Below are 26,112 nucleotides of genomic sequence, written 5' to 3' on the forward strand. Positions count from 1 at the left end.
ATATATATATATCTCCTTATACTAATAAAAGAGTAGCTCTTTTGCCATGTGTCATCATATTAGACATTTTAATTAATGTGTTGCCACTTGTCAATTTATTAGTTTTCCATTTTAAATTTATTAGACCTCCTCATTAATGTGATTCTATTTTAAATTTTAAATTTTAAATTATTGTTTTCACTAATTCACAAATAAAGAATATCCAATATATATTAAAAATTAATTTTATATATTTATTTGAATCAATGATTATAATTTCACATAACTAATAAAAATATCTCTTAAATTAATAATTTATTTAAAATAACTTATTAATAATTTTGAGTTTTTACTATAAAAGTTTGATTAATTTTATAACCGTGGTTCCCACTGGTTATAAACTATTATATATATATATATATATATATATATATATATATATATATATATATATATTGATTAATTGATTAGTATATCATGCTCCCACAAGTAACCTTCTATATTAATCAATTTGCTCAAAACATACATTAATGTATCGTACGTAATTATCTATGCAGAATGTATTCAACCCTAAGGTTGGCATAGGTTGGCCAAATAATGACATTTTGGTTATATCTCGAGCGAATTATCTATGTTGACAATGTAGTTTGACAAAATAATAATATCCATGTAATAAATGATTATGCATTTTAAATATATTTTTCTTATGGTCAATTATGACCATTATTTATGTGATAATCATTTTGTGTCTTGATTTATGAATAGTTATAATCCGAACTATTAAACGAAAATAGTTTTGCCATATGTCACTTTCTCATTAACTTGGACACATGTTATTTTTTGGTATTTTTGAATAAATGTTTTTTCCGTGTGTCATTTTCTCATTATTTATCTTTTTTTAATGAACACATCATATTTACACCTCAATTAATAATTGTCTTATTTAAAAACTAGCCATTAAATTACAATATTACAACTCATATACTATTAAATATGTTTTCTTTTAAATTCAAATTTTAAATTTCAAATTTAAATAAATTTTTGTTTAAATCTTCATATTTAATTTTTTTTGTTTTATCCAACCCGTATAACATACGGGTCACACAACTAGTTATATAATATATAACTATTACGGAGTAAAAATCAAGTCCTAACCAAATTCAATGAGATGTGTATTGAATACACTTATGTAACTTTTGGAACTCGTTGAATTTAACATTTTTCATAGGCATGTTCGACACTATAGGTAATCTTTCGAAATATTTTATTACAATGTCGTGTTTATTATTTTAGTTAAATTAGTCTAAACAAAATGTTGCCAAAGTAACCTCTTTTTACGTACATTGGTTTATCAAATTTAATACTAGAAGTTTGTATGGGACTATTCATGCAAACTATGATTGGCCCAAAAGAAGACGTAGTTTTAGTTTGGCCAAATAACAATGCACATGTGATGGTAGCTACGTGAAAATTATAACGTTTTATTAATGTGACTTTCAGTTAGTCCAAATACATCCATTGTTTGACAAAACTTATTTTCAGTATTTGATCATTACATTAAGTATACCAATTACAATTAATTTCTAAGTCCAAGGATTCCGATTCATTTCTTCTGCAGGATTAATAGTCTTCAAAGCCTTCCAAACAGCACTATTACACTTAAACCCTGATCCAAACGCAATCTGCCATGCTCTATCACCTTTTTTAATCCTTCCTTTTGCTTCTGAATAAGCTAATTCATACCATGGTGAACTACTTGAAGTATTCCCGAATCTATTAAGTGTCATTCTTGATGGCTCCATATGCCAATCAGAAAGCTGCAAATTCTTCTCAATTTCATCAAGAACAGCTCTTCCACCCGCATGAATACAAAAATGTTCAAACGCAAGTTTAAAATCAGGAATATACGGTTTAATCTTCATCCTCAAAACTTTTTTTCCAACCAAAGTTGCAAAAAAAAGTAATTGTTCAGACATTGGTAACACTAAAGGACCTAATGTTGTAATATTGGTTTTTAAAGCATCACCCGCAACTCCCATTAAATCTTTTGATAATGAAACTCCGATTTTCCCAATTTGGTCTTCCAGTTGTGTTACGCATGAGAAACATTTGTCATCTGAGCCTTTGTGTGTTCTTACTATGTGTACAAGTTGATATTTTGATCTTTTTTTGTCGGATGATTTGTTAGATAAGAGAACTGCAACACCTCCCACACGGAATAAACAATTTGATACAAGCATCGATCTTTCATTTCCACCATACCAATTTAATGTGATGTTTTCCATGCTCATGACTAATGCGTATGAATTAGGGTTTACTTGCAGAAGATCTTTTGCCAAATCAATCGCGATTAAACCAGCTGAACAACCCATTCCACCGAGATTGAAGCTTAAAATGTTGCCTCGAAGTTTGTAATGGTTGACAATCATTGAAGTTAAAGATGGGGTAGGATTGAATAGACTACAATTAACTACCAAAATCCCAATGTCTTTTGGGTTGACACCTGTTTTTGCTAAGAGTTCATCAATGGCGCCAAACATTACAAGTTCTGCTTCGTTTTTTGCTTCCGCCATGCATGTATTTGGTGGGATTCGAAGAATTGCTTTTGGGAGGTAAGTTGATTCACCAAGACCAGATCTTTCCAGAATTTTTTTCTGAAACTCGAGGCTTTTTGCTGTGAACTTTCCTGTTGATGTTAAAAACTGGAAGAACTTTTGTGTTGTGCATTTTAGATCTTCTTTAGGTTTGTAACATGAGAAGTTTACAAGGTAAACTGGGTGAGGACGAGTTAAGAAGTAGAGAGTTGATAGAAAGACTAAAAGGGTTGAACATATGATGATTGATATGAGATTGAATCGGAGATGATCCCAAAGAACGTAAACATTTTTTGGAGAAAATGTCGATAATTGAGGAATGAGAACAACCATAAGAGGAGATAAGAATAGATACATCCCATGGGTTATTAGATAATGATACCCTAATTTTACATACTTGAGCTTCACAGATCTTTTGAAATCAGGAAGGTTTGAAGATGATGATTGTGAAATCAAGGGCTTGACTTCTGTAACTTCACTCATTTTTTGTAGAAATTCGATTCCAATTACAACTATTAGGGAACAGAAAAAAAAAAAAAAAAAAAAAGAATCAAGCTTTAGCATGTTAAATCAACACTAAATCATCAATGGCGTGTTTGGTAAAAATCGATGGAAGCGGGAAGTTAGAAGTTGGGTGGTACAAAGTGTTGGGGAGAAGTAATGGAAGCTTTTAAAAGATGTATACGTACATAAAAGTACATATGGATATAAACTAAAATTTAAATACAATTATAATAAATTAATTTATCTAAATTGTAATTATAAAAAGTTAAAAGCTATTCAAATTTTAATTTCAAGTAGAGATGGCAACGAGGGCGGGGAACACAGGGGACCCCAATCCCCATCCTCATCCCCGAATCCTCATTCCAATCCCCATCCCCATTGGAGAATATAAATAAACCCCCATCCCCACCCCCGACGGGGACTGGGGATCCCCAACGGGGAAACGGGTATTTTTTTTTTCTCTTTTAACATGCAAACTTTTATGTAAGAAAAAATTTTATATTTCAATTTTATCAGCATAAGTTTAAAGATTTTATAAAATATATAAGTACCCATAAATTGCAGAAAAAATATAAATAAATTTTCTACCAAATTTAAATACATACATCAAAAATCAAGTAAAAAAAATTATCAGATTGATATTTAAGGTAAAATAGATCAACCAAAGAGAAAAAAATATATATACACGAGTTTAAATTAGATAAAAGAAAAAGCAAAAAGTATAATTTCAACCAAGTAATTACAAATGAGTTAGGTTACTTAGCTCAAATTTTATGTATTATAAACTATATTATAAATATATGTTCTGTATTATTTTTATATATTAATATATGTCGGGGACGAGTCCAGGGTCGGGGATTAAGGGTATCCCCATCTCCATCTCCATCCCCACTTTTTTTATTCGGGTATTCCCTATCCCCGGTCAACCTGGGGATTCCCCAGTCAAAACGGGTGCGGGTTTCGGGTTCCCCATTGGGTATGGGGATTTTTGCCATCCCTAATTTCAAGTGCATTTGTTAAGTCTCTCAATTGGTTAAAACTTTTTTCATACATGTTAGTAAATGATGATTTTTTTATAAATAAAATAAATAAAACTTTACAAATTTTTAAGAATTTGGATTATTTTTTTTAAGTTCTTTTTATATATGTTTTTATATATTATAAGTGTTTCGGTGTTCTAAAAAAACAATATTATCGTATGATGTTATTATTTATTTATAAAATTATATAATAATTATTTGTTTATTTGTTAGATGAAAATTAATAAATTTAAAACCCGTTAATATGGTTTTAATAAAGAAATGACAAATGTTAAATTATATTTATATTTAATTGTATAAAATATATTTTATTTCAAATAAATATATTATAATTGTTAAAATATGTTTATATTTAATCATATAAAATAACTATCATAAGTACAAATATGATTTATTTATTTAAAAGACATTTAAGTTAATTCATTAAAATTTAAAATATTTGTTTTGTTAAACACTATTTGAAGCCATTTTTGGATCTATAGTTTTTTATTTAACCAAAAAGCTAAATTATCTTCCTGTCAGCAAAGGTTTTTTTATTTAAAATTTTTTTTTTCTTGAAAAGTTATAAACTCCCAAAAACTACTTACCGAACACACACGCCCCAAATATTTCGACAATTTTAGTGACACCCATAACTATTTATTGCAAATTAACGATAAAATACATAAAGATGCGATGATGAAATTGGTAATTAGAAAGAAATATAACCTGGAGCAATATGAATGTTGGCGGAGTGATCGATGAAAGAATGAGTTGGGAATGTGTGGAAAACGGAAATGCCTCCTAGGTATTTAAATTGTGAATCAGAGAGTCGTGATATTAATTATGGCTGTCGAAATTAAATTGATTGAAGTGAAATTTTGACTTAATTTATTTATGAAATGAAATCCAAATCACTGATCGATTGACAACGAACAATCATAGGAAATTTATAGATGAAGCTTCAGAGGATTTTATTGGCACCTAAAATTTATTATGATGATTTTATTTGACATGATAATGTTGACTATTTTACACATTTAAATCCATTTTTCTAATTCAAATTGTATTGTATTATATTTTCAATTTCTTTCCCTTTTTAGTTTATTGTAACTATAAAAGTAATCATTTATGCCTTTTTATTGTTTTTTTATTTTATTATAAATTTTATTGTGTTATAATTTTATATTTATCGAAGAAAGTAAAAATGTTATAAAATATAAATAAAACGAAAACATAAAAATATCAACAAGATTTTTTAAATTATCATGTTAGAAATAAGTGGATAAGTTCTTTGTAAATCAACTTAAATAATGGGTAGTTATTTTGTACACAACACTTTTTAGCAACACATAACAATCTATGCATTAGATGGTTGTACTATATAATTGTATAAAGTATAAATTGTTCTATATGGCTAAAAAATATTGTATACGGAAATGCACTGAGTTGTAGTTATGTTAAAGTGACAAACCATTGTTATTATATACATTCTTTGTAAATAAACTTGAACATAAGAGTCATCGTAAACATTGACCTTAACAAAAAATATATGAGATGGGATGTATTTAAGACCATACAAAAAAGAAAAAAATAAAAGATAAAAGAGACAATGATTAAGAAAATAAAATCAATAGTTATTAACTCATACTTTAAAGAATCAATGCTTTTATTTAATATAAACTAGTGTAGTTCCCATGCTCCGCATGGATAGGATTGATTTTTGTCTTTTTATGTGTTGTTGGATATCATGTAAAGGTACTTCACATGGAATTCGGAACTTGACAAGAGAAGTATACCTTCCTTTTATGTAAGTATGAAATAAATCTTGAATGTTGTATTAAGAAATCTTTTGAAAATACAATGTTGTAATAAGAAAATCTAAATGTACAATAGCATATTCGGAAAAAGAGAAAAACACAACTATTTCCTGCATTCAACTCATTATATTTTCATCATGTAGTTATTAAAGTACAATCCAATTTCACCGATTTGAAAACAGAATGCTATAATCATACCATTTGAGATATAAGGAATAGGTTGATAACAAACTTTGTATATATCAGAACTTTATAATGGATACAATGACTTTTTATATGCTCCTTACTCCTCTATCCACGGATGATCTTGACTTCTTGAAAGCCTTAGTGTCTCATGTGTTGCACCTCTAATGGAATCAAAAACACCAAAAGCAAATGATGAGTAAGAGAGAGGCTAGAACACTCCAATTTTTGGCTAGGGTTTCTCTTAAAATGCATAGGCCGAAAATCACATACCAAGGGGGTCTTTATATAGCTGAGGCTGCTAGGTTTTCCAAGTATAAACCCTAATTTGATTGCTTAGGCCTTAAGCAGTCCATGGACCTCCTTCCTAGAAGCCGTTGACGAAATTCTATAGGGACTCCTATAGATTTCATCCACTCCCTTCTAAAGGAGTCCATCAGCCCAACTCTGCAACTATCATTGATTTGCATAACTAATCCCTTACTTTTAATCAGTTGCTTTAATCCCAAAATTAATACCAAATTAATTTATGATTAAATACTAATTAAATAATATGATTTCTAATTAAAATATTATTCTTATAATATATTAATAAATCATTTATTAACCTCTCTCTCCAAAGGTTATCTTGTCAAGTTGCTATGGTGAAGGCAACCCAAAAGAACCATGCTACTATCAGATCAAGTACATACTAATTATAGTTATAGGCTTAGACACCTAATCCAACAGTCTCACACTTGGATAAGTCTAATAACTATAATTGCATGTATGACTTCAGAATGTGATTAGCAACCATATCTTTCAAAAGTCGTTGTCAAACTCCGACCTCATCAATGACGCATCCATTAGATAAGGGATCATATAATCCTCCATCCTGCAATATATCATGTGGACAAAGACATGAAATAGAATCATTCTCAATGTCCAACAGTTTGTTTCCTGATTTCTGATTTGTCTGACAACGAACTTAATTGAACACATTAATTCAGTCCTGATCAGGCCTGACACAGAAGTCAACAAAAAATCATCGAGGGACTCAAGATATCACTTTTCCCGTTAGGGCAAAAGTAGCAGATAAGTTTTGACTTATATGCTTGTGCTATTTACTCATCATATCGTTCACAACAATACGTTTTATAACATCAAGTTACTGATGTGTTTACGCATTATCAATTCACAACCAACTCATAAAAAACCACTCATATATCTTGGTTTAAAGATTATAGGATATTATCATCTCACAATTACTCGTGATAAATTCCATGAAGTAATTCAAATGAGCATGGGTTTAATCTAATGCTTTAATCCTATTTCAGGAGTACTTATGAACGTTGCAACAAACCTTTGCTATGTCTAAGGACTTAGACAATCTACAAGCCAATTCATGACAATCTTGCCTCATTACTTATTTCCAAAGTATGATCGACTGTGGATAATTTGAATAATCCATTTATTCTGGAAGTAAAACATGTAAAAGTGAAACAATAGTAAACAATTGACACAAGATAGTAAACTTTACTTATAAATAAATCTCCATTACTTCATCATCAAATATCAATTACATTTATCTATTACAAGTTTCTAAAATGTCTATCTAATCACTAAAACTAATATCGTTTTTCAGACCAATGCTCCTCGCATGCTGAACGTGCTTGATCCTACTTAGACCCTTTGTGAGGGGATCCACAGGATTCTCATTTAACGATACCCTCTTGACCACGAGGAGTCCCTGTTCTACCCGATGTCTGATGAAGTGATATTTTATGTCGATATGTCTGGATCTGCCATGATCCCATGGTTCCTTTGTTAAGGCAACCGCTCCTTCATTATCGCAGAAAATCTCCATGGGCTTCTTTATGGCTGATACAACTCCAAGGTATTCAATGAAGTTCTTCAACCATATAGCCTCCTTCGACGCTTCGCTCGCAGCTATATACTCTGATTCACACGTTGAATAAGCCACAGTTTCCTGCTTGGAACTCTTCCAAGCCACTGCTCCTCCATTTAGGGTAAACACCTAGCCCGACTGTGAATGGAAGTTATCTCTGTCGGTCTGAAAGCTGGCGTCACTATACCCTGTCACTCTCAAGTCATCACTGCCACCAAGTATAAGGACCTAATCCTTAGTCCTTCGCAGATACTTAAGAATGTTCTTAACTGCTGTCCAGTGAGCTCCACCCGGGTTCCCTTAATATCGGCTAACCATGCTCAACATAAAAGCCACATCAGGGCGAGTACATGTCATAACATACATGATCGAGCCAACGGCGGAAGCATATGGCACTCGACTCATTTCTGCTATCTCTACATCGATACTCGGACTCTGAGTCTTACTCAGTTTGGTATTACTCTGGGTAGGCAACTCCCCTTTATTGGAATTCTCCATGCTAAAATGTTTTAGTACCTTGTCCAAGTAAGTATTCTGACTAGGTCCAGTTAGTCTTTTACTCTTATTTCTCAAGATCCTTATCCCCATAATGTACGCAACTTCCCTTAGATCCTTTATAGCGAAACACTTCTGAAGTCAGGATTTAATCTCCTGCAAGGTTGAAACGTCGTTTCCTATGAGCAGTATGTCATCGACATATAATATTAGAAAGCTAACTATACTCCCACTAGCTTTGACATACACACATGACTCATCCTCACTTATAGAGAAACCAAACTCTTTAACTTCCTCATCGAAGCAAAATTTTCATCTGTGAGACGTTTGCTTCAATCCATAAATGGATTTCTCAAGCTTATACACTCTATTGGGGTATTTAGCATCCACAAAACCTTTTGGCTGACACATGTAAAAATCTTCAGCCAGCTTCCCATTAAGAAAAGCGGTTTTGACATCCATTTGTCAAATTTCATAATCATAAAACGCAACGATGGCTAACATAACCCTGATAGACTTGATCTTGGCCACTGGTGTCAACCCTCGGGGTTTGAGTAATGCCCTTCGCAACCAGTCGTGCCTTGAACGTGTGCACCTTTCCATCCATGTTGGTCTTCTTCTTGAAGATCCATTTACACTCAACCGTCTTTCGACCTGGTACATTGTCAACCAAATTCCAAACTTGATTGTCATACATGGATTGGATCTCATTATCCATTGCCTCTTTCCAATTTGTAGACTCAGGGCCTGCCATGGCTTCGTTGTAGCTAGAAGGCTCATCCAAAATTACTAGTGTATTGTCACTGATAAACGTATCACCGTTCGTAGTAATATGAAAACCATAAAACTTCGATGCCATTCTAACTCGAGTGGAACGCCTAAGAGGTAATGACTCGTTAATGGGTTCAACAATAATCTCTTCCTCAGGTTTAGCGCTAATGTTAGAGGTTCCTACACTGCTTGATTCTTGAATCTCTTCAAGACCAATTGTCCTCCCACTGTCCTCTTGGAATATGAGTTCCCTCTCGTGGAAAACTCCTCTCCTTGCTACAAGGACCACGTTATCACTAGGTCTGTAGAAAAGATATCTAAAGGATTTCTGTGGGTAGCCGATGAAAATACACCGCTCACTACGAGGTCCAAGCTTATCGTGAGTCTCTCGCCTTACGAAAGCTTCACAGCCCCAAACCTTGATATGTGCCAACGAGGGAACCTTCTCTGTCCACATCTCGTGAGGTGTTTTGGCAACCTTCTTAGGTGGGACTAGATTAAGGATATGGGCGGCAGTCTCTAAGGCATACCCCCAGAATGAGATTGGTAGCGAAGCTCGACTCATCATGGAACGAACCATGTCCAACAAGGTTCTATTGTGCCTCTCAGCCACACCATTAAGATGTGGTGTCCTAGGTGGCGTCAATTGTGAAACAATTCCACATTCCTTAAGATAGTCGTGGAACTCGATACTAAGATACTCACAACCCCTATCAGATCTGAGCATCTTTATCTTGCTGCCCAATTGATTCTCCACTTCTTGCTTAAACTCTTTGAACTTTTCAAAAGTTTCTGACTTATGCTTGATTAAGTAGATATATCCATATCTGCTATAATCATCAGTAAAAGTCACATAGAATCGTTTTGCATCCCTTGTGGTGGATCTGAAGGGCCCACACACATTTGTGTATGAGATCCGACAATCCCTCACCTCTTTCACAAGTACCAGTGAAAGGTGATTTAGTCATCTTTCCAAGTAAACAAGGTTCACACGTGTCATTTGACTTTAGGTCAAATGACTCCAACACTCCATCCTTGTGGAGTTAGGCTATGCGCTTCTTGTTGACATGTCCAAGACGACAATGCAACAAGCATGCCTTATCTATACCATTAGATGAATTAATATGCAACACAATATTTCCTAAGTTATCTACAACCATCACAATTTCATATACACCATTACAAGGTAATGCTTCAAAATAAAATAAACCATTATAATAAACATTAATAGAACCAATTTCATTATTAAATGAAAATCTAAAGCCTTGTCTGTACAAACCATGAAAGGAAATAATATTCCTCGTCATCTCTAACGAGTAGCAACAATCATTCAAATTTAACCCTACCCCATTATTAAGCACTAAAGAGTAAACTCCAATCTTGGTAGCAGGAGACGAATTCCTATTGCCCATTATCAAGTTCATCTTTCCATGCTCCATGATGTGTGTTAAGTGAGCTAGTTTTAATCCTAACAAACTCGAATAAAAACGAACACATGTAGGCAGTGTACCTATCGATAGCAGTTTAGTTTAAGCAAGTAGGGTATCGAACACAGGGAACGGTAACAACTAAAAGTAATACTAATATTATCTAAATAAAAATTTTAATTAAAATGGGAGTTTCTCTCTAGTTTTGCAAAACTATAAAACTTAAGTAAGCAAATAACACTAAAACAAAAGACAACTAAACAACTAAATAGAATAGAAAGTAACTAGATTCAATGATAAAAGAGACTTCTGTTTAGGTTCGACTCACTTATTCCTATGGTTGATTTCATGGAAAGTGCAATGGATTAATATGTCATTTACTACCAATTTCTAATGTGATTAGATTCATGTTCACTATTACTAATCCTTAACAAACTAGTTAATTCAAACAGTGGCTAATTGATTAAACTAACGAGTTTCCTAGTTGTTCAATTTAGATCAAGTAAGACTTGTAGTATTAGCTAACTAAATTTGTCAATTCAATTAACTTGTGTATGTTTGTTCATCATACATGCTTACACATTAACTTACTTATTTTCTTAGTTAATCCTAGGTTCATATTCACTAATTCTAGGCATACAATATTGTTTTCACAAATCCATATGATTCAAGCAATTAAGATGATGTTCATGCAACTCAATAACTTGATTATTAACAGAAAATAATTATTGTTAACACATAAGGCTCTTTAACAAGCTTAACAAGACAATTCACCAAATCAAAACTAATACATGCCATAAAATCAAACCATAGTTATAAGTTTATCTATCCTAAACAGAAGCAAAGAGTTTTTAGCTCATGTCTACAACAATTAACAATCCAAAAACAAAATCTAATGATGTAAACATAGTTTATGCAAAAGATTAAGAAAAAGTATAGTGTTCATTGCCTTTGATCTCTTCTAACTTGACTTCTAGGTTGAATTCTCGAAAACCAGAGCTCCAAGAACCCTTTTGGCCTCCAAAAATCGTCCAAAGCTTCCAGAATTAGTTAGGGTTCCGAATGAAAGCGTTTCTATATATAGATTCTGAAAACAGAGAAAACTCGTTGAGTTTTTTGACCCAACTCGTCGAGTTGGTCATTAAAATCCCGTGTACGACAAGTCAGCGTCAAGAATCGCGAACTTTCTGATCAAATCGTCGAGTTGATGGACAATTCATCGAGTTCGCTTGGAATCAACATTTTCTCAAAGCATGAAAGTCTTCTGAAATTGTGTCTAGTTTTCAGAAAATTTTGAATCTCGTCAATCAGAGTTACGGTTCATGAGATATGGCCAAAACACTGACGAGGGGTCAAGCTGTCCAGCAACATCCTTCTTTCTTCAAAATCCAAGATTCAAGGTTCCAATTGCTAAATCTGCTTCCTTTTCCATCTGAGCATGTCATTGTTGCTGAAAAATGAAATTCTAAACTAACTAAGCACCTTTTTTTCATTAAATGAGATAAAAACAACATAAATTATTAAGATAATGCATGAATTTTATAACTAAATATACCTATATCACTCCACATCCCTACTTCTTCTTAGCTCCTGCAAATCAGAACAAATGTGAAAACCACATCCTGTATCAAGGACCCAAGAACTAGCATATGATGAGTTATTAGATAGAAAAGTGTAAATACCTGCGAAGGAGGGTTTTATCTTCCCATCCTTGATGTCCTGCAAGTATTTCGGGCAACTTCTCTTCCAATGCCTCTTATCATGGCAGTAGAAGCACGTTGCTTCTTTAGGATCGGAGGAGGGAGTGATATAACCGGTTTTAGCTTTGGATCCACTAGTAGAAGATCCATCATGAGACTTTCCCTTCCAGTTCTTCGAGGGAGCTTTCCTCGTCTTCCATTTTCCTTGTCCAATAGCCAGGACAGAAGCAACAACAGGAGTAGGATTGGATTTGACACTTTTCCCCTTTAATCCACTTTCAGCAGTCCTTACCATTCCTTGGAACTTGATCAATATGACTTCCTCATAGCTCATATGATAAGTCATCTTGAACTGATCATAGCAAGGAGACAAAGAGTGTAGGACTATATCTATAGCCAGCTCTTCGTCAAAGTTGACATTCAACTTGAGCAAACGATTCACATACCTCTTCATTCTTTGCAGGTGGGTCGTGATGGACTCTCCATTCCTCATTTTGGTGGTGATGAACGAGGTTACTATCTCATACCTCTCTTGACGTGCTCTTTGATCTTACTTTTCCATCAAGTCATTACACATCTCGTAAGGCCAATAGTCCTCGTAGAACCGCTACAGCTTAGGAGTCATGGTGGCTACCAAAATACATGATACCTTAATAGCATCCTTGTAGTGATCCCCATACTCAAACTATTTCTTCGGGAGTAGCTTTGGACCCATCAATCTCGTTTAACGGTTTGTGGAGGATATATTCTTTGTCCTCGTAATGCAAGGCTGTAACGGCCCAAATTTCACGCCCAAAAATTTCGTTTTTAAAATGAATACTTTGGAAAACATTTGTAAATAAAACATTGTCTGATCAAGCCATTTCATAACATACATTGTGTCTGAAAATCAAAATATGAAAGCAACCCAATATCAGAGTACAAATCCCAGAACAAGTTCGTAAAGCGGAAAACAGTGTTTGTGTGTGTATGATGTGCCGCTACCGCTCCAGCTCCTTCCCCTTCGATGAAGAGGTACCTGAAACCAAAACTAAAAACTATAAGCACGAAGCTTACTGAGTTCCGCCCCCATCGTACCACATACCATACAATCATATAGCATACATACTGTCGGGCAATTCTGGGGTGCCCGACCTACTCGGTACGGCCATTCTGGGGTGACGACCTACCGTGCGGCCATTCTGAGGTGCCGTCCTACCCGTGTCACGCCATTCAAGGGTGCTGACCTACCCATGTCAAGCTATTCTGGGGTGCTGACCTACCCGTCGGTCCTAACAACCAAACTTGGGGACTATTCCCCTCCTACTACCCCTATCACATATAACCTATAATGCCAGCATACAACCATACCATCACATACTGTCAGACATATCTGGGGTGCCTGACCTACCCTGCGGTCCTAACAACCGAACTCTACTACTATCATGTATAGCATATCATGCCAACATATAACATATCAGGTAGTAGCAAACCTAGATGATATCACAAAGACAATCATCTAACATACAAATCCTACTGGTGGGCCGGCATTGTGGCCGTAGACCCACCGCTACTGGAAGGTAACTCGCCATCAACTCAACTATCCCTTCCTTGATCGACCCGAAGATGATGGGGGTCGACTCAAGGATACCTCTGGTGATCTCTGACGCTATGAACTCACGTAGCCCCTCATCCACTGGCTCGGAACCTGATCCCAAACCCGATCCCTCTCCTAAGCTGCCAACTGCTGGCCTTGAATGTAGTACCACCATTCTGCAATACATAATAACAACCGTTAGTGATACTGGTACCTCTTGAGGGATGACATCTACTACAAGTTCCCTGGTCTTATCTCAGCCTTCCTCAGTTCGGGTACGAATCCTCTGCTTTCAGTAGTACGGGCCCATACTACCTTCCATATCTATCTGTACGTTCTTCAAGGACTGCCTTGACTCCACCATATCCCCCTTTTTTTACCACTACTAATCACTGCTATCCTCATCCTAGGCTTACCCTAGGGAAAATCTCTGGCCCTACCCAAACCGGTCCTCAGCTGCTGAAGGCCTCCTTGTAATGCCAGTTAGCCATCACCTGGATACCATCATCTATGATGAGGCTCAGATAATCTTTCGAGTAACAGACTCGTCCCTACAACGGTTAGACTCAGACAAGAGCTGTGCAATAGGGCCAAATTCAGCACTTTGATATTATTCAACCCTGACCACATGTGACGTGACGTATTCACCTAATGGCTAACTCCCATCACTCAGAGTCCCACAAAGCACAAGGCAAGCAGCATTTGGATGCAGGTAAATTACTCAAGCAAGTCTGTTCTCATAGAGAGAAAATGTACTAGCATACAATGCTAAGCTCATACCATCAGGAATAACCTAAACAGGCTATCCTACTGTTGTCTACTTAACACTAGCATGCAATTCACATAAGCTGAAGCACATAAATCAGGCACATAAGGCATCACTCCTAGACCCTTAGTCCTATACTAGCATGTTGTTCTACTGAACTGATAAACATTGCATAACATTGTATGGGTAGTTTGGGAATACTTACTTGAGCTTGGCCGGTCACGCACATCACACACTTCGTTCTTTCTTAAAACTCTTTACTTAATCTTTTAGAAAACTTTTTCTTTTTTGAAATCCTTTAATCACTCGAATTGAGTTCAGACACCCCCGAAGGTGTGTCCGAATCCCTCAAACCAGGGCTCTGATACCAACTTGTAACGACCCAAATTTCACGCCCAAAAATTTCGTTTTTAAAATCAATACTTTGGAAAACATTTGTAAATAAAACATTGTCTGATTAAGCCATTTCATAATATACATTGTGTCTAAAAACCAAAATATGAAAGCAACCCAACATCAGAGTACAAATCCCAGAACAAGTTCGTAAAGCAGAAAACAGTGTGTGTGTATGATGTGCCGCTACCGCGCCAGCTCCTTCCCCTTCGATGAAGAGGTACCTGAAACCAAAACTGAAAACTGTAAGCACGAAGCTTAGTGAGTTCCCCCCCCCCCCCCATCGTACCACATACCATATAATCATATAACATACATATTGTCGGGCAATTCTGGGGTGCCCGACCTACCCGGTACGGCCATTCTGGGGTGCCGACCTACCCGTGCAGCCATTCTGGGGTGCCGTCCTACCCATGTCAAGCTATTCTGGGGTGCTGACCTACCCGTCGGTCCTAACAACCAAACTTGGGGACTATTCCCCTCCTACTACCCCTATCACATATAACCTATAATGCCAGCTACAACCATACCATCACATACTGTCAGACATATCTGGGGTGCCTGACCTACCCTTCGGTCCTAACAACCGAACTCTACTACTATCATGTATAACATATCATGCCAACATATAACATATCAGGTAGTAGCAAATCCTAGATGATATCACAAAGACAATCATCTAACATACAACTCCTACTGGTGGGTCGGCATTGTGGCCGTAGACCCACCGCTACTGGAAGGTAACTCACCTCGAAGTAGCTGCTGATCTGCGCAGGAACTATCTATCTGTTGCCGTTGCTCCGGAAATCCTCCGGCTGCACTTCCCACAAAACACTTAATCAAACACTGCTAACTGACCTTAGGGTAAAATGACCATCCTACCCCTACCAAGTCAAAGTCAAGGTCAAAGTCAACTTCCAGTTGACCTGACTCACCGAGTTGGCTTGCCAACTCGCCGAGTCCCTATCCCTCCATTTGTCCTTATACCCGACTCTACTCGTCGAGTTAGGCAATGACTCGACGAGTTTTCCTTCTAAATGAACATCAAATGAATCTTCATCCCACTCGCCGAGTTTTATGAACAAATCGTCGAGTTCATCTTCATCTGATAAACAGGTCCTGCCCTTGACTCGTCGAGTCATATGAACAACTCGTCGAGTTCATCTTCATCCATATGAAGATTGCCTTGGACTCACCGAGTCTGCTCATGTACTCGCCGAGTCCCATGAATATCCCGAACAATGGCTTAGTCCAAAACGTTGGGTCACTCCCCGGGACTCCCTAAAACCTTTCCACACTCAACTGGGTCCTTTTGACCCTCAACTGATTTGGGACACAAGCTTGGACTCGCTGAGTCCAAGGATGGACTCGCCGAGTATGTTGCATATTCTCACTAGATCTTCGATTTCCCATGCACATCTCTTGATCAAAGGATAGATCTATGCTCCTAGGACCGTTCTAGCACGTAAAGTTACAACCTTTACGTGCTTGCATGGGACTTTAAGCTCAAAAGGTCCTAAAACAAACCCTTGAGTTGCATGGAGCCTTTCTTGGGTGGAAAAACACCCCCTTTCTGCTTTCTGACCCTTCAAGGGTCCTAGATCCACACCCTCATCCCCAACCATGCTTTCATTCATGGTTGGCTAGCTAAAATGGCTCATAAAGCCCTAAAACTCCACCAAAATGGGATCTAACAATTGGAAGATCAAGGTATAGACTTTTTACCTTGAATGAGCTGAAAATGATGCACCAACTCAGATCCCCTTCAGTCCTTCCTTGTTCCTTCAAGCTTCTCTTCCTACCTTGGATCACAAGCACACCAAAAAACTCTTCAAATGCTCTAATTTGCTTCAACAACGGCTATCGTTTGCTATGGAGGTTCTCTGGAGGTAAATGGGACGAAAGAGGCCAAGTTAAAGTGTTTAAATAGGGCGCAAACCCTCGAATTAGGGTTTTTTGTCCAACCAGTACCTACTCGCCGAGTCCGGGACCCTACTCGTCGAGTCCATAGCTTAAACCCCGCATTTTGTCCCGCTTCTACTCGGCGAGTTAGCCCATCAACTCGCTGAGTCCAAGGCTAAAATGAAAATATTTAAAGGGTTAATCACAAAGAATACGTGCCAAAAACCAGGTGCTACAAATCTCCCCCACTTATTTTAGACTTCGTCCTCGAAGTCTGCTGCTCGCTCCTGAAACAGCTCGGGGTAGTGCTCAATCATCTCTTCCACCGGCTCCCAAGTCCACTCCGACCCCTTCCGGTGCTGCCATTGCACCTTCATCTTATACATATATAAATATTAATCTTTTAACATTATAGTAGTATAAGGGTTGTATTTTAAACTTTTAAAATACTAGGGTTTTAGAATTTAATATTTCAAAATTAAACTTTTAATTAAATTTTAAATTCCAAAACTTGAAGGGTGCAATTTGAAACTTTTCAAAATTACTAGATCAAATTTTAAATAATTAATTAATCATATAATTTTTCATTATCTTAAAATTTGACCAAATCCATCTATTTAGATAAGAAAATCAGATTACCATTTAACAAAATCAATTTATGGTGATAAAAACGACATATGTGTTCATGCAACCCCAATGCTTTGGATCTAAGTTTTTCTCTAGTTATACATGCAAATAGAAGTTCCAAAGCAATAACCCTAATACTAGCATACAAAATTCGAGATCTATATGAAAATAGGGTTAGAATGTTACCTTGCTTGTTATCTCGTAATAACAAGTAATCCACCGATGATATTGGCTTCTTGAAAGCCTTAGTACCTCACGTGTTGCACCTCTAATGGAATCAAAAACACCAAAACCAAAGGATGAGTAAGAGAGAGGCTAGAACACTCCAATTTTCGGCTAGCGTTTCTCTTAAAATGCATAGGCCGAAAATCACATACCAAGGGGGTCTTTGTATAGCTAAGGATATTAGGGTTTCCAGGTATAAACCCTAATATTAGGCCTGGCAATCGTGTCGTGTTCGGGTTGGCGGGTCAAAATATGCCAACCCAAACACGACCCGTTTAAATATACATGTCACGGGTTGGCGGGTTTGGAACATAAACCCATAATTGACCCGCCAACCCATTTATTTATACGGGTTCACAGGTTGGCGGGTTCATGGGTCAGATTTGGGTTCGTGGGTCCGAATTTTAGACATTTAAGTCTTAAACATCCAAATAAAAAGTAAAAACATTCATAGAAACATGTTACAGACTTAGCCTTATAGGTTACGACTTACGACCTTAGACCATCCACCACGAGTCAAAATGTCAAAACAGTCAAATGGTCTATGAATCAATGATATATATTATATAATACTTATTAAATATTAATACTTGATACATAAATACATTTAAAAATAAAATAATTTTTTTATTAAGAATATAAACGGGTTGGCGGGTCAACCCGTTTATTTTTTGAGAAACTCATATATGACCTGTTTAATAAATGGGTTGGCGGGTTAGCGGGGTGGGAGGTTGAAAAACTCAACCCAAAGCCATTTATTTCGTGTCGTGTCGTGGGTGGTGTCGCGTGTCGTGTCGAGAATTGCTAGCCCTACCTAATATGATTGCTTAGGCCTTAAGCAGTCCATTGACCTCCTTCCTAGAAGCCTTGGACGAAATTTTACAGGGCCTCCTATAGATTTCGTCCACTCCCTTCTAAAGGAGTCCATCAACCCAACTCTACAACTATTATTGATTTGCAGAACCAATCCCCTTACTTTTAATCAGTTCCTTTAATCCCAAAATTAATACCAAATTAATTTTTGATTAAATACTAATTAAATAATATGATTTCTTACTAATATATTATTCTTATAATATATTAATAAATCACTTATTAACCTCTCTCTCCAAAGGTTATCTTGTCAAGTTGCTATGACGAAGGCAACCCAAAAGGACCATGCTACTATCTGATCAAGTACATACCAATTATAGTTATGGGCTTAGACACCTAATCCAACACTTGCATGGGGAAGATCACATCTGAAATATCCACAGAAGAGCAATAATCAATTATCTTGGGAAATTCGTCTTCCTCCCCTTCATCTTCATTGGCATTAATCCTATGATGATCAGGTTTGGAGTATGGTTTAGATTTATAGAATCTTTTGGTCGAGGATTCAGCCTTCATGTTAGGGTTATCATAGGAATTTGGTGTGCTGGCCCTCTTTTGTATTTCTTTGTCTTCTACCAATCTGATGAATCTCAGTGCTTAGCTTCCGACTTCATCCATTTGCTTGCATGGAGTCATCACAAGATCTTCGTAGAATGGAGAATCCTTCTTCAGGACCATCTTAAAGGCTTCTATGACAGTGGCCATGTCAATGTTTGGTATGTTCAATGCTTCCCTGCCAAACCTGTTCACAAAGTCCCTAAGGGATTCTTTAGAATCCTGCGTAACTAAATAAAGATCACTAGTGATCCTTTTGAATATCCTGCTACAAGAAAACTGATTATTGAAAAGATTAACTAAGTGAGCAAAAGAGGTAATAGAGTAAGGAGGAACATTGAGAAGCCATTTCAAGGCTGATCCTGTAAGGGTCAAGCCAAAACTCTTGCATAAACATGCTTCCTTTAAGTGTGATTAAATGGGAATGATTTCTATTCTCTCTATATATTGAGCTATATGTTCCTCAGGATTTGTGGTTCCATCGTAAGTTTTCATGCTATGAGTTTGGTAGTGCTTTGGAACTTTAGTATTGGCTATCGAGGGGATAAATCTCGAGATCATGTAACTGGTGGGGGGATACTTCTGGTATAGGCTGGACCACCCCTGGTATGCTTGAAATCATATGTCTTAGTTGTTGAAGTTCTTTGGCCACGACTAGACTTATTCATGCATCAAGATTCATAAAGTTAGTATTAAAAGTATTACTTTCAAAGAAGTTACCGATATTTCTGTTATTGGGGGTGCTGAAAGTTTCGTCAAGATCCTAGATCACAGGAGTTCGGTTGTTTGGGATTGTGCCCCCAGTTGGGGCAGTAACGGATGTTAGAGTTGTAGTCTTCGGACGTTTCCATAAGGATCTTGTGTTACCGGAATTCAGGATCTTGGGCTATAAGACCGAGGGTGTCGCCCACTGGGGTTTACGGATCTCTGCCTTTATCCTTTCCACATTCTTAAGCAATGTTTTATTGTCTTCCTGTTGTTGGGCCACTTATTGTGTCAACATCTTCATCATGGAGAAGATTTTGTTGTTAGAGATCGAAGTAGGAGGATATTGGGATCCTAGGGATCATAGATTCCCATGGCTAATAATTGGAGAAGTACTCTTCTTCAATGCATCGAAAGTTTTCCTTCGACCATGAGGTCCGCTCGAAGGTGGTGGAAGACTTTTCGAAGAAATAGGATGAATATAGGAAGAAGATAGGGTTGGTTGTGTAGACTTGATTTTTGAGAATTGCGAACACCCGGTCCCATGATGGGCGCCAAATTGTTTTGGTCAAAATTAATCAAATGAGAGTCAACCATATTGTATGAGAGAATGTGGTGTTGTAGCTATTATGAGAATCAAATTGAGATCAAAATGACAAGAGTGGTTTACAAGGAAAGCCCTTGATTCTTGATAAGATCTCCGATATAAAACCTTAGGAGGTGATAATGATCACATGTCTTGTTTGATATTATTGACTAGAATGAAAATTACAAAAATGATGACAATAATACAAGTACTAGTGTTTCAGTAGCTCTAGTTGTGTGTGTAGTGTGTAAAATACATGTTTATTTATAGTCTAATCTAAATAACTAAAAGTCCTATATTTCCGAGATCCTCTTGAATAAGTATTCACACATTCTTTTGACTTGGTAATTTTGGGTGTTAAGCCTGATTGGAATGATTCTTCGGACGTAAGGAGTGTTTAGTTGACTATTTCTACATAAGTGAAGAATAAAAAAGAAATATAGTCGTTATCTTTCCTAGGAAATAATAATAATAATAATAATAATAATAATAATAATCAGGACCATTACGTATGTTTTAGGATCCTCTCTCTCTCTCTCTCTCTCTCTCTCTCTATATATATATATATATATATATATATATATATATATATATATATATATATAATGAAGAGTTTAGGGTGGTAATCGGTGGTTGATGACGACGTTAAGCGGTGGCAGCGAATGGGATGATAGAGTAGAATGGTGATTGCTGGTGGAGCATCTCTGTGGTTAAAGCAGATGGGATGAAGATGGCAGTGAACACAAATTGATGGTGGTGGTGGTGGTAGGTGGAAACCATTCGAATCCAAACCACTTGGTATGTAGAAAGTAATAAAACCGTAAAAGTGAAGCAAGCCGGTGTAAAAAACGAACAGCATATAAAAAGTAAAAAGGAAGTCGATAAAGTTACCATGACTAAAAAATCATTGTAGATAAAAGAGTTATGAATTAATTGTATATATAATTAATTTGTATGTTTATAATTATTAAAAGTATTGATGTGATAATGAGTTGAATAAGTTGGAAAATAAAGAATTTTCATATGTTGTAGGTTAAAAAGATGGAAAAAAGATGATAAAGAAAAATTGATCTAGAACTAATACGATAATGAATTGAGTAGGTTAGGGAAAAAAAACCCCTTCCACCCTAATAGCTAAAAAAAACTTTAAAGAGCAAATCAAATAAATAACAAAAGTTTATTATACTATAATAATATTTTCTATAGAATAAAACAAGAAAATTAAAATTTGATATTGACACACGAAGTTACTTTGGACAAATATTTTCCCCCAAATTAAACGAGGGTTTTTTTTGGACTTCATCTAACAGAACAACAACCATTCAAAATTCTCTTCATTTGTTATTTCTAGGTTATTCTAAGTAAAGATGTCGTTGTGGTTGTCATCTTCGTCATCACTGTTCTCCAAATCCGTCAATAGCAACACCAAATCTATTATTCCCCGCTTTACAGCTTCTGCCGATGTTCCAGACTTCCTTTATGTCGATTGGTAATACCTCTCAGATCCCTATATCAATCCTCACTTTTGGTTATTTGATTCATAGCTAGTCGTAGATTGGGGGAAAGTTTTGCTAATCGTTGATTCGATTATATCATTTCCATAATTTCATAAATACATTCGACTTTTATCATTACCACAACACAAAAATCTGCTTAAAAAGAAGAAAATTTGTAACACCCCAAAATACAAGCCAAAAATTTCATTTTTGAAAACATATTTTTAGCAAAACATTCGAATAAAAACGTTTACTGATCATAACATTTTATAAAGATGTCGCATGTCTGGGAAAACATTTCAATAACATAAAAATGTCAGAGTACAAATCCCCAGGAAGGTCTCATGATGCGGAATACGAAACATGTGTGTGATGGGCTGCTACCGCGCCAGCTCCTTCCCCTTCGAAGAAGAGGTACCTAAAACCAAAACTGAAAACTGTAAGCACGGAGCTTAGTGAGTTCCCCCATCGTACCGAAAACCATACAATCACATATCATACATATTGCCAGGCATTTCTGGGGTGCCCGACCTACCCGGTACGACCATTCTGGGGTGCCGACCTACCTGTGTCAAGCTATTCTGGGGTGCTGACTACCCATGTCACGCCGTTCTGGGGTGCTGACTACCCTTCGGTCCTGACGACCGAACATCGGGGACTATTTCACCCCCTACTGCTACTATCACATATATCATAACATAACATATTATCAGACATATGTGGGGTGCCTGAACTACCCTTCGGTCCTAGCAACCGAACTCGGGGACTAGTCCCCTCCTACTACCTCTATCGCATATAACGTAAAAAGCCAGCATGCAAACATATCATCACATACTGTCAGACGTATCTGGGGTGTCTGACTACCCTTCAGTCCTAACAACCGAACTCTATTACTATCACATGTAACATATCATGCTAGCATACAACATATCAGGTAGTAGCAAACCTAGATGATATCACAAAGACAATCATCTATCATACATTTCCTACTGGTGGGCCGACATTGTGACCTTAGACCCACCGCTACTGGAAGGTAACTCACCTCGTAGTAGCTGCTGATCTGTGTGGGAATGGTCTGTCTGCTGCTGCTGCTTCGAAAATCCTCCGACTGTAATTCCCACCAAACACTTAATCAAATATTGCTAACCGCCCTCAGGGTGAATTATCCATTTACCCTTAACAAGTCATGAGTCCAGTCACAGTCAACTGCCAGTTGACCAGACTCGCCGAGTTGGCTAGCCAACTCGCCGAGTCCCTTTTCCCTTAGTCTGACCATAAGTCTGTCTCTACTCGTCGAGTTAAGCGTAGACTCGACGAGTTTTCCTTCTATACCCAAGGCTAATAGTCCTTCATCCTACTCGCCGAGTTGTATGAACAACTCGCCGAGTTCATCTTCATCCGAAGAACACTCTAAGCTGTGACTCGCCGAGTTGTATGAACAGCTCGCCGAGTTGTTCTTGAGACAAGGAGATTGCCGTGAACTCGCTGAGTCGTTGCATTGACTCGCCGAGTGACTTCATGAGTGAGTCTGGCTTCCAACCCACTGAGTCATACCCTATGACTCACTACTCCAACTCACAACACAAAAAGGGGAACAACCCGGGGACTCGCGACCCGACTCGCCGAGTCAGATGAACGACTCGCCGAGTCTGCCTCATGCAAAAACTATACACGCGATTTTGCTTCAATCCAGTCCATGCCATTCATAGATCTGGGTTCCTAGGGCCTGGTTTACACGTAAAGTTTCCAACTTTACGTGTAGATAATCACCAATGAAGGTTTTAGGGCTCAAAGTGCACCAAAAGGGGTAGATCTAGGATTTTCATGCAATATGACTCCATAAAGGCAGTAGATCCAAGCTCCAGGGACTAAATCATGCCTAGATCTAAAGGCTAACAACTTATTACAACCCACCAAGCACAAACAAGCTTGAAGAATGGCTCAAAAATGACTTTCATGAAGCTATTAGGGACTATAAGCTTGAAAACAGAGGGGAAACGAGCTATACCTCAAGGAAAACGTTGAGATGTCACAAAAATGCTTGGCCTCCTTCTCCTCTTCTTGATCTACTCTTCTTTCTCCTTAAAAACTTCAAGAACACACCCAAAACACTTCAATGTCACAAGGAAAAGGGCAAAGACGATATTGGGAGCTCTGAGGGTGAATGGGGGCGAGGTTGGGGCAGAAATGAGTGTTTAAATTGGGTGCAAACCCTTGAAATTTAGGGCTTCAACAGACAGTGGTGACTCACCGAGTCCAGAATATGGACTCGCCGAGTCGCCAACTTAAACGTGCCCCCGGACCGCATCCCTACTCGGCGAGTCGGACCTACAACTCGCCGAGTCCAAGGCTAAAAATGAAAAACACTAAGATAAATTTTACGTACCAGGAACCAGGTGCTACAAATCTCCCCCACTTATTTTAGACTTCATCCTCGAAGTCTGCCGCTCGATCCTGAAACAGCTCGGGGTAATGCTCCATCATTTCTTCCACCGGCTCCCTTGTCCATTCCGAACCCTTGCGGTGCTGCCATTGCACTTTCACTAGCTCCACCTTCTTGTTCCTTAGATCCTTCGACTTCCGGTCGAGAATTGCGACTGGGCGCTCAATGTAATTCAGGCTGTCATCAACCTGTATCTCCTCTAATGGCACCACCGCTTAATCATCCACGAGACACTTCCGCAGCTGGGAGACATGGAAGGTGCTGTGGATCTGGCTGAGCTCGGCTGGCAGATCCAGCCTATATGCCACCTTGCCCACCCGGGCTACAACCCTGAACGGTCCAATAAATCTCGGGCCCAACTTGCCCCGCTTCCTGAATCGAATGACGCCTTTCCAAGGCGACACCTTCAGGAGAACCATATCCCCGACCTGGAACTCCAGGTCTGATCGACGCTTGTCGTCGTAACTTTTCTGCCGACTCTGCGCAGTCTGAAGCATGCTCCGAACCTGCTGGATTCTCTCAGTCGTCTTGAGCACCACCTCGGTGCTCCCCATGACCCTTTGGCCAACTTCACCCGAGCATATCGGGGTCCTGCACCTCCGACCTTACAACATCTCGAATGGAGGACGATCAATACTCGTATGATAGCTGTTGTTGTACGAGAACTCAGCCAAAGGAAGATAGGTATCCCAGCTACCACCGAAATCTAACACGCACGCCCGCAACATATCCTCCAAAGTCTGGATGGTCCGCTCACTCTGACCATCCGTCTGTGGGTGAAAAGCGGTGCTAAAATGCAGACGAGTGCCCAACTCATCATGAAACCTCTTCCAAAACCTGGAAGTGAACCGCACATCTCGATCTGATATCACTGATACTGGCACCCCGTGCCGCGCCACTATCTCCCTGATATAGATATCGGCCAACTTTTCGGCCGAGATACTCTCCATAATTGGAATAAAATGGGCGCTCTTGGTCAGCCGATCCACGATGACCCAAATTGAATCTACTCCTCGCGCCGTTCGTGGAAGCTTCGTGATAAAATCCATCGTAATATCCTCCCATTTCCACAACGGGATATCCAACGGCTGCATCTTGTCGTGCGGTCTCTGATGTTTGGCCTTGTCCTTGCTGCAGGTCAAACACCGCTCGACATACCACGCCACATCCCGCTTCATGCAGGGCCACCAATAGTCCAGGCGAAGATCCCGATACATCTTCGTTTCCCCTGGATGAATAGAGAATCGGGATTTGTGCGCCTCCTCCATCAAGATCTGGTGCATGCCTCCATGATACGACACCCACACCCTACAGTGTAGTGTCAACAACCCCTGGCTATCATAATCAAAGGAGGTGACTTGACCCACTATTCGCTCACTCTTCCGATGCTCCTCCTTCATAGCCTCCTGTTGAGCCTCCCGAATCTGCTCCAACAGGGGAGTCACCACAGTCATCCTCATGCAAACATCCCTGATCGGCGCCACCTTGTGGCTAAGCGCATCGGCCACCACATTGGCCTTCCCTGGGTGGTAAAGGATCTCGCAATCATAATCCTTCACCATGTCCAACCACCGACGCTGCCTCA

At 37.9% G+C, this 26,112-nt stretch overlaps 1 pseudogene across 1 annotated transcript; it reads right to left on the reverse strand.

Moving 5' to 3' along the window:
* Positions 1-1,436: 1,436 nt before the first annotated feature.
* On the reverse strand, positions 1,437-4,867 carry LOC145058374 (3-ketoacyl-CoA synthase 11 pseudogene; annotated as a pseudogene). The gene is made up of 2 exons (XR_013686366.1): positions 4,826-4,867; positions 1,437-3,085 (listed from the first exon to the last, which is right to left on the reverse strand). The product of XR_013686366.1 is annotated as a 3-ketoacyl-CoA synthase 11 pseudogene (transcript).
* Positions 4,868-26,112: the final 21,245 nt, after the last annotated feature.

This window comes from Lactuca serriola, chromosome 6 (assembly GCF_051521515.1).
Source record: "Lactuca serriola cultivar US96UC23 chromosome 6, Lser_US96UC23_V15, whole genome shotgun sequence".
Classification (NCBI taxonomy): Eukaryota; Viridiplantae; Streptophyta; class Magnoliopsida; order Asterales; family Asteraceae; genus Lactuca; species Lactuca serriola.